This window comes from Rattus norvegicus, chromosome 15 (assembly GCF_036323735.1).
Source record: "Rattus norvegicus strain BN/NHsdMcwi chromosome 15, GRCr8, whole genome shotgun sequence".
NCBI lineage: Eukaryota > Metazoa > Chordata > Mammalia > Rodentia > Muridae > Rattus > Rattus norvegicus.
The window spans coordinates 82,614,158-82,623,328 of record NC_086033.1 but is presented as its reverse complement, the minus strand read 5'-3'; the positions used below and the strand labels follow the sequence as shown (position 1 = coordinate 82,623,328).

At 42.2% G+C, this 9,171-nt stretch overlaps 1 pseudogene; it reads right to left on the bottom strand.

Moving 5' to 3' along the window:
- Nucleotides 1-7,165: 7,165 nt before the first annotated feature.
- Serpinb6l-ps1 (serpin family B member 6 like, pseudogene 1) lies at nucleotides 7,166-8,098 on the bottom strand (annotated as a pseudogene).
- Nucleotides 8,099-9,171: the final 1,073 nt, after the last annotated feature.

The following is a 9,171-nucleotide window of genomic DNA, read 5'->3' as shown; positions in this document are numbered from 1 at the left end:
TAGAAAGCTGACTACTTTACGCAAAAGTGAAGCTCTTATAAGCCATGGTCAAAGGGCCACCCCAGATGAACTTCATCAGAGATGAGACATGGTTCCTTCCCTCCCAGGAGTATCGCTCCCTCTAAGAGGCTTCTAGTAATGGAGGCTGCAGTTCATTACCAATGTGTATTGAAATGGTCTCATTTTCCTTTGGGGGAAGGGAATGGAAAAGCAGAGAGACTTGTTCATTCTAGACCAGATTCCCTGGGCCCAAAGGTTATTTGAAGATAAGATCTTTTGGTCAAAGTTACTCACAGATAGAATGGAACAATGGCTAGTACATTGGAAATACCCTAAGCTTATCGCCAATGAAACCTAAGGTTCCACAGTGATGGCCAACCCTGAAAACAATCCAGTTCCTCAGACTCACACCGAAAGAAGTAAGGTATAAATTCTGTCACAATAAAAGGAGACCCCTTAATTATTCTTTGAAAAGTCACAGATGAGCATCCCATAGGAGACTATCCAGGACACAGAGGGACAGTAACCATGGCAATCACTCTACTGCCTGAAATGGAATCATCATGTTGATCCAGCATGATTCCAAAAATGCTATACCCTAGGATCTCAATCTTTACTTTTTTTTTTCCTGTATGGCCATTATGTTTCCACTCTATCATTGAATGTTGTGATAGGCAGATAATTTTTTTTTTGGTGAAACAAAAAATATCCACAATGAAATTGGGGAAGAACCAACTATACAACATCTGGAGATCCTTATCCCTCCCTATGCTAGAGACTTTAACGGTGTTCACATTTATTTATCTGCCTGGATGAATAATAAGGCATTATTATGAAATGAAAGATATGGTTTGAAATGAAAGATGCCTGTGAATATTTGGGGAGACACTGGGGTAAGTTAGAAGAGACAAGTAGATAGTTCCCTCCTCAGCCCCTTTGCAACAGGACCTTGGTCATTTGTTTGGGCGTCTGACCTATTGAAAATGCTTGATGATTTTCATTGTAGTTATGCTTAAGAAAGATCATTCTAGCAACATTAAAAAAAATAATCTGAAAGAAAAGACTCTGGCCACAAGTACTCAAGGGAGAATTAATAAGACCCAGCTAAGCTGGATGGCCGGAAGTAGAAGAAAGGACATGGAGACCCAGACATCAAAGGAATGCTTCTCAGTTTGATGATTTGACCCTGAAAAGCAGAGAATGGGAAAAAGGTAAATGATGACTTCATAGTCCTGCTGAAATATCTAGAGAGTAACTGTTGTGAGGAAACAGAGAAGCAAGGATAATGAGAATACACTGACCCAGGTCAGTCGGCTCTGTCTGAATCTACCAGGAGTAATGTGGTGGAAGACACCCAGCCGTCACAGGTTGGTTCTGACACATTTGAAATCAATCACTGAAGACAGAAGAGTAGACCACAGGTTGGAAAATGGTGAGAGTAATCCAGACAGCAGAACAGTAGGACACAGCTTTGAAGAAAGATTGGACAGCTAAGAACTGTCACGATTCAGAATGAAAAGCTGAGAAATGCTTCCTCAGAGAACATATCCTTGTCTGACCAGTCAAGTAGAGAGCAGCAGTTCTCGGGGTGTTGTCCTCAAGTTTCTAGCCGTAGCCTTATATGGTACTTATCAACTGGATATGATATTTTGTTTTCCCTAAATGCATATGCAAAGTCCTCGGCACTAATTCCACAGATTGTTAGAAGAGACAACCATTTAAACAGTTGAGTCTATTAAAATGAGGTGGTAGACTGGGTGCTAATTTAACCAGACTGGGGTCCTTAAAAGGAGAAAATGTAGATATAAATTCAAGTGTATGGACACTTGAAGAGTGGACACCTGACAATCAAGGAGAGAGGCCTCAAACTAAGCAACCCTCTGGCATTCCCATGTTGACCTCTCTGCTACCTGGACTGCAAGTTAATGAAATGGCTAAAATACTAGGTATTTTTTTCTTTTGTCCAGAGTTATCAATTCCTTCTAAAACAATTGTTTAAATAAGCAGAAACAGTCAGCAAAGGCCTCTTAAATAATCAGCCTCAGTGTTGATTAGGATAAGTTCAGATAAAAGCAATCATTATCAACAAAATACTCATTATCTATACAAGCTTGGGTCCTATACTAGGAATGATATGCTCTTTGTTTTTAGAGCTTGTGAAAAACCATGCAGTTTCCAAATATACACTCTCTGGACGCCATTAACCACAGGAATCAAACCCTCAGGTGGGCCTGACACACAGCAGGCCAGCATTCAGTCAAGGAGTAGGCAGAAGAAAGTTGCTGTCTGGATGAGGTGAAGAAATAAGCCAACAGCAAGGCGACTTCACAGCTCAAGAAGAAGCCTGAAAATGCCACTTCCAGTCATGCATGGTCTGCACATGGTCTCCGCGCTCTCCACAGAGGAGAAGTTCAGGCAGTGTAAGGCCGGCCGTTCACCCAGGGAATGGTGACCTCAGAGGCTGAAATTTCAGGTAACATGTTCTGACTAATGTTCCTCAAACGCTCCCACCACTTTCAGATGTCACAATTCTTGGTCTGGGTTGCATCTGAGGACACCACATCAAGGCAGGTCACTGCTGGTAACATCAAACAAACTTAATTTTTTTTGGATCTCACCCCTAAACCACTTCCTGGACTCCAAATAAGGAGACATAGTCATCTTTCCTCAGCCTCTGTTATAGTAAGACTCAGAATTTCACTTTCTTTGACCACTGCCATCATATCAACGAACACAGGGGAAATAGTCTTTACCACAAACCAAGCGTGAACTCAGAGAATCAGTTCCTGATTAGATGAATGCTCCATATTGACAATATAGTGAGGTACCATCAAGTCAGCACATACCACGGCCGGTAAGGAACTGGAAAACTAACTTGATCAACTAATTAATTAAGTGGCCTAGACATTTTCAGGAGTGACAATTCTACCCTAAACTCCTAGCCCGTCATGGTAGTCCAATTCAGTTAGTTTCAGATTCTATGCTCCAAACACTTCAATAGAAATATTTCATTGTTGTAGGCTGTTTTCTTTTCTCTATCAAACAACCCCTCCCACAAAGTTTTCTATTCAAAACTCTAAATCTTATCATGGAAAAGCCACTAGGCAAAATCACCCAGGAGTGTCCTTCCCTGGGTTGGCGACATATATGTGTCTAATGCGGAAACCTGAAATGAAGTGTTCACTATTGGTATTTTAAGGAATTCTGGGCTCATTTGAACAAATAGATACAAATGATGAGACCCGGAATAAACAGGAGGCTTAAATTCACACAGGAGAAGAAAAGCCAAGAGAATGGTGATTCACTGTTTGTGGTTTTGTTTAAAAAGCTCTTTGTTCAAAACCAGGGCTGGCCCTTTTCACCACACAGGTTTTGTCTGTTTCTGCGCTCTGTGGTTAAATGGGGAGCACATGAATGTGAACCATCTTGTGGCTCCTGGGCTGGGTGGAGTAGCTGTGAAGCTCACTGTGGTACAGCCAGTGACGGAGCCTAAAACTTACCTGATCCTCTAGCAGAGCAGAGCCGATGGATCTCCACACCCTATGTGTCCCCTGAATCCCGCTGATAGCCTGTCTCTGATGCTGCCTCTGCCTACTCCTTCCCCACCCCGGATCTGATTTTTATTTTGTGTTTGTGGTGCTAGACATGGAACCCAGGGCTTCCCACGTGCCCAGCAAGTGCTCAGCCTTGGAACCACTTCTCCAATCTCCAGATCTTATTTTGATTAGTGGCTAGATGCAGCTTTAGACCCATCAAAACAACTAGTTCAAGGCCAGCCTGATCTACAGAATGAGTTATGGGATAGCCTGGGCTACCCAGAGAAACACTGTCTAGGAAAATAAATAAATACATTAGCTTACCTGCTTCTCTGTTTGGTGTTTGTCCCCCTCCCTTGCTCTCTGCTGTACACATGATGGAAGGTAATGTTCTTTAGAGCAGAGACTGGTGTCCTGCTCCTTCTTGTATGCCTTGACCTTGTTACAAATATGAGCTAGTACGTCAAAGAATCAAGTATCCTGCAAGTCAGGTATAATGGTCCATGCCCTGGGATGCTAGAGTTTGAGGTCGTCCTTTTCTATATAGTGACTATGAAGCCAGCCTAGGCTACATGAGCCCTTTCTCATAGATAGATAGATAGATAGATAGATAGATAGATAGATAGATAGATAGATAGATAGATAGATAAATGCAGTAATGGAAAAAGGGTTTTTTTGTTTGTTTGTTTGTTTTGGTTTTTTTGGTTCTTTTTTTCGGAGCTGGGGACCGAACCCAGGGCCTTGCGCTTCCTAGGTAAGCGCTCTACCACTGAGCTAAATCCCCAGCCCCGAAAAAGGGTTTTATTACATGCTCTCCAGTCAAGTTCTATGCATTACTAAGAATGCCGGTCCATACTTACGAAGCTGAATGAAGGTAGCTGGTCCAAACCAACATTTCTGCCTGCCACTACATTTTATTTTTCTGTTTCTTTTCTCTCAACTGATGGTATTGTGGGCATGTGTCATTATACCCTACCTACATATTCCAAGCCTTCCTTGTGGTACCAGGTGAACATATTCCTTGGGTTAGCCACTAAAGGAGCACCAAGCTAGACTGTGACATCATCCTTATATAACCTAAACAGGACCAGACAAGGAAGGCCACAGTGCTGCTAACAGTGTTCACAAGAAAAAGGCATTGTTTTCATAGAGTTCTTACTAGGCATTCTGGTATCTTTACACCTTGATACAAATATGTCCTTATGGTTTTGCTGGTTTGTTCTGGTTTGCCTTCTTTTTAAGGCAAAATCTCTCCTCGGGCTCCCAGAAATCCCTTTCCTCGCTTTTGCAGGTCTTGGGAAAACAGGCAAGTGCCATCATAGTTGGCAATTACAAATATTTTGTGCTGGGACTACTTGTGGCTAACATGGCCCCTTTGGAAGGACTCCGATTGAGGATGAAGTCAATGTCAAACCAAGCAGTGACAGAGAAGAAAGATTGCTGGGATGCCAGTGGTGTGACCTGAACTCCTGTGCCTATTTCATTTCCAAAGCCAAGTCTTTGAACATCTCAGATGAAAACTTAGACTCTTTATCAAAGTTGTTGCTTATAAGCAGAATCTTTATAAAGTGTATCACAAGTAAAAGCTGAAAGGTATGTTAGGGGTTTTACTACTGTGAACAGACATGACCAAGCCAACTCTTATAAAGAATAACATTTAATTAGAGCTGGCTAACAGGCTCAGAGGTTCAGTCCATTATCATCAAGGAGGGAACATGGCAGCATCCAGGCAGGCATGGTGCAGGAGGAGCTGAGAGTTCTACATCTTCATCTGAAGTCTGTGAGCAGAATGCTGGCTTCTAGGCAACTAGAATGAGGGTCTTAAAGCCACACACACACAGTGACAGACCTACTCCAATAACACCACCACACCTAATAGAGTCACTCCCTGAGCCAAGCATATTCAAACCACCACAGTACGTAATCATAAAATCACCTATTCCTCCTCCTCCTCCTCCTCTTCCTCTTCTTCCTTTTCTCTCCTCCCCTCCTCTTCTTCTAGTCCTCCCTTTCTTCTTAATCCTATCCCTCTGTTCCTCTTCTTGATTTTTACCCTCTTTCCCATTCCCCTCTTTTAAACCAGCCATCTATAGCCACTAGTAAGGTACTTCATGCTCCTGCAAACAAATTTGTACCCACGCACTTCTGTAAACAACCCTAAAAAGAATATAGCCAACTTTACTTCCTGTGTCTGCTCCCTGATCCATAATAAAGTAATAAGCTCTGATATCCTCATAGATGGAACACCATGCCTTCCCCTCAGTAAAACTGTAAGCTAAGGACTCAGCGGTTAAGTGTAGCTGCAGAGCATCTGGGGATCAATTCCCAGCACCCACAATGTGGGTAACAAGTTCTGTCCTAGGGTCTCTGATGCCCTCTTTTCTGGCCTCCATGGGGATCAGGCACAATTGTGTTGCCCAGACAAGCACACAGGCAAAACATTAATATGAAAAAAGAAAAGGAAAGAGAGAGAGAGAGAGAGAGAGAGAGAGCTGTGAGCTAAGATAACTCCTTCTTCCTGAAGAGTCACAACAACAACAACAAATGTTGCATTCAAAGAGACGAGAACTCAACCTAATTGGAAAGGGGTGGCAGGTTACAGAACTCCAGATGCACTTAGGAAAAAGGATATCTAAGCAAGAGACTGATGAGCCCTGGCTCCAGGATGACAGAGAAAAGGCATTTCAGACTGAGAAGAACATCTCTAGGACCCCGCTGCTGAAGATATTCTGCCAGGAGCATTTGGACCGATAAAACCCAGAGAGTCTCGGGGGGGGGGGGGGGGGAGCATCTCTATGGACTTGTGTGTCACGTGACTTTGTAAGCATCACCTGTCCAAATTTAAGCACACGTTTTTTTCCCAGCACACACTCGCAATTTTACCCATATTTTACATATCACAATTTCTACATAATTCTACATATTTCACAGTTCTACATATCCCAATTTCTTTATCAAACATACACAGTTAGGCTGATTGTTCATTTAACAATATTGTTTAGAAGTCTCATTACAGAACAACACAAATCACATACCTGTCAAAAGCTACAAATGTTTTCATGTGTGAGTTGTTTAGAACTTTATTAAAATAATTTCTATATAACCTCCCTAGATGAGGTTTCTTCTGAACAGCATGTAGTCTAAATAGACAAAGGTTATGCTTCATATTCTCTGCAGAAACACAAGAGCTGTATGTTCCAATAATAAAGCTTTGTATAACAAGATCATATATCATCCAGCTGGAATAAAATGAGATTTTGAAAACAAAGTTATTGTATTGTTAAATGGGACATGAAAAAGACATTTCTCCCCTTAGAATGTTGCTTTGAGTTTAAACAGAAAATATTTGTATGGGAACAAGCGATAATAACTCATGAACAATTCTACTTCAGCAAGTTTCTTTTGGGGGAGTGCCATAAGGCATTTTTATTTCAAAACATTCGTCGCACTTATGGATAAGGTCTTTGGGTCCCAGGAACATCACAGCAAGGGGGTAAATGGCCAACCCAGCAACATCCTCTCCTCAAGGAGAGGAGAACTGGCCATAGGGCAGACCCCTGTTCATCATAATGAATGATGAACCAAAGGAAGGGTAACAGTTAGAGGATCGAAGGAGAACTGCATGCCGGTTAATAACATGATGGCAGCTGTGCCGCTGCAGCTTCTGTGCCCTCCATGTTGACATCCACAAAGGACTTATACTTGACCTTGGACAGAAACAAGCCTCGTGTGGAAGATATTTCAGAGCAGCCCACTCTGTCACATGCCCAGCCTGCACAGGACCTCCTTCATGTCGTATTTCCACTCCAGTTTAGACAAAGGAGAAAGGCTGCCTCATCCTCATCTGCCTCAGCCGCTCTACAAATTCTTCTAAGTGATTTGCTTTACCATTTTCAATCCAATATGTTCATCCAGAAGCGTGATGGCTCTGTTCAGCTCACTGCTAGGGAAGCAACAGAATCTAGGTAATATCTCTCTTATATCTCATCTTAAAGGTAGATTTCATATGCATCGTTTGCACAGTTCTCAGTGACCTTGAAAGGTATTTCCTAAGTGTTCTCTTTCTTAAGTGGCTTCTCCTGGCTTCCTTTGAAGTGGATGGAGCTCACAAAGACCAGCAGCATGTCTTAATTGACCGTACTCAAAGACAACAACTCTTTGATCTTATTGTGTCTTTTTGGCTACTAGGGTGTTGATATATTTTCAGGACTGCTCAGTAGTACTCATAAAGTCCAGCTCTTCCATCTCTGCTTAGTAAAATTTGAGGCAGGGTCTTTAAAAGATGCTAAAAGATCACAAGTCATTTCTCCGAAGAGCCTGTCAGTTGTTTTGAGCTAGTACTGAGAAGCACTAGTGGACATCTCTGCCCCATTGCCGCCATTCACAACAGCAACTGCACTATCTATCTGCCTTGCTCTGTTTCCCTTCGCTTCAACGAAGGCCATGGCCAGGGCAGAGGAGATGCTTATGGGTAAGAAAAATACATTTTCCAGCTTCTTTTTACTCACTGTTGCCAAAAGGTTTAAGGCAACGGTGCTATTTGCTTCTAACAGAGGATCCATGAGGGCAGACACTTGGTTCCCCAGTTGGTAGTGAGTGAAGCAGAAAGCTCAACACATTTTCTAATGAGTCAATATTTTCCCTTGCAAAAAAGCATTCCTCTCACTTGAATTGTTGGGATTCTAGAAAGTATCTTTTAGTCGAAATACTGTATCACTCCTTCCATTTTGCCTCATGGGGCCAAGTCTGTTAATTTTTTGCAAGCCCCACATCTGTTTTATATGGAAGATTGCTATTTCTCACATGCTAAAAATACATATTATGACCAAAAAAAGAAGAAGAAGTCTCCTAAAGACTACTCAGAGTCTGCACGCTTACTGCTAGTGCAACGATCTGGTGGTCCTTGAAATGCACGAAGCCGGAACTACATTGGCATGTGTTAATGTGACTGTCACTTTTCACACAAAGTATCCTATCATCGTTGGACACGTTTTCAGGAAGAGATGCAATGTTCAGTTTGCCCCAAGAACATAGTCCCAGGGCATGAGCAGAGCTACATATCTTCATGTGCCATTGTCTGAAGGTGAGGAACAATGGGAAGTGGTACGATGAAAGCAAGAAAAGGTTGAACTCAAAGATTATGGTGCACCAGTAGTTGGAGTCATTCCCTTCAACTAGACATCCACAGAGACATAAACGTAGGGTGGGGGTCTCTGGATCCATAAAACGTTATTGAACACGTAGGCTTCTCTGGTCCTTCATATGAACTACCAGAGGGGTTTAATTCAGAGGAGAGCTTTTCACTATGCAAACCCTTCCATAGCGTGACAGAGGGGCTCATGCCTATAATAGCAGAACTGAGGAGAGTGAAGGATTGTGGGACACAGAAGACAGTTTAGCCTGCTCGAGCTTGATAAAGCCTGTGATCTAAGCTTTATCCCTATAACCTATTTATGTGGTAGAAAAAGAGAAAGAACACTCTCCACAAATTGTCATGTCAATATGCCATGACATGACCATGGCATACACACAAGCCCATGCATTCACATTATATGCATGTAGATAAAAGTAATGATAAATAAAATTAAAGACAAAGATTGTGAGTTCAATGCTAGCCTGGGCTACTTAGCAAGAC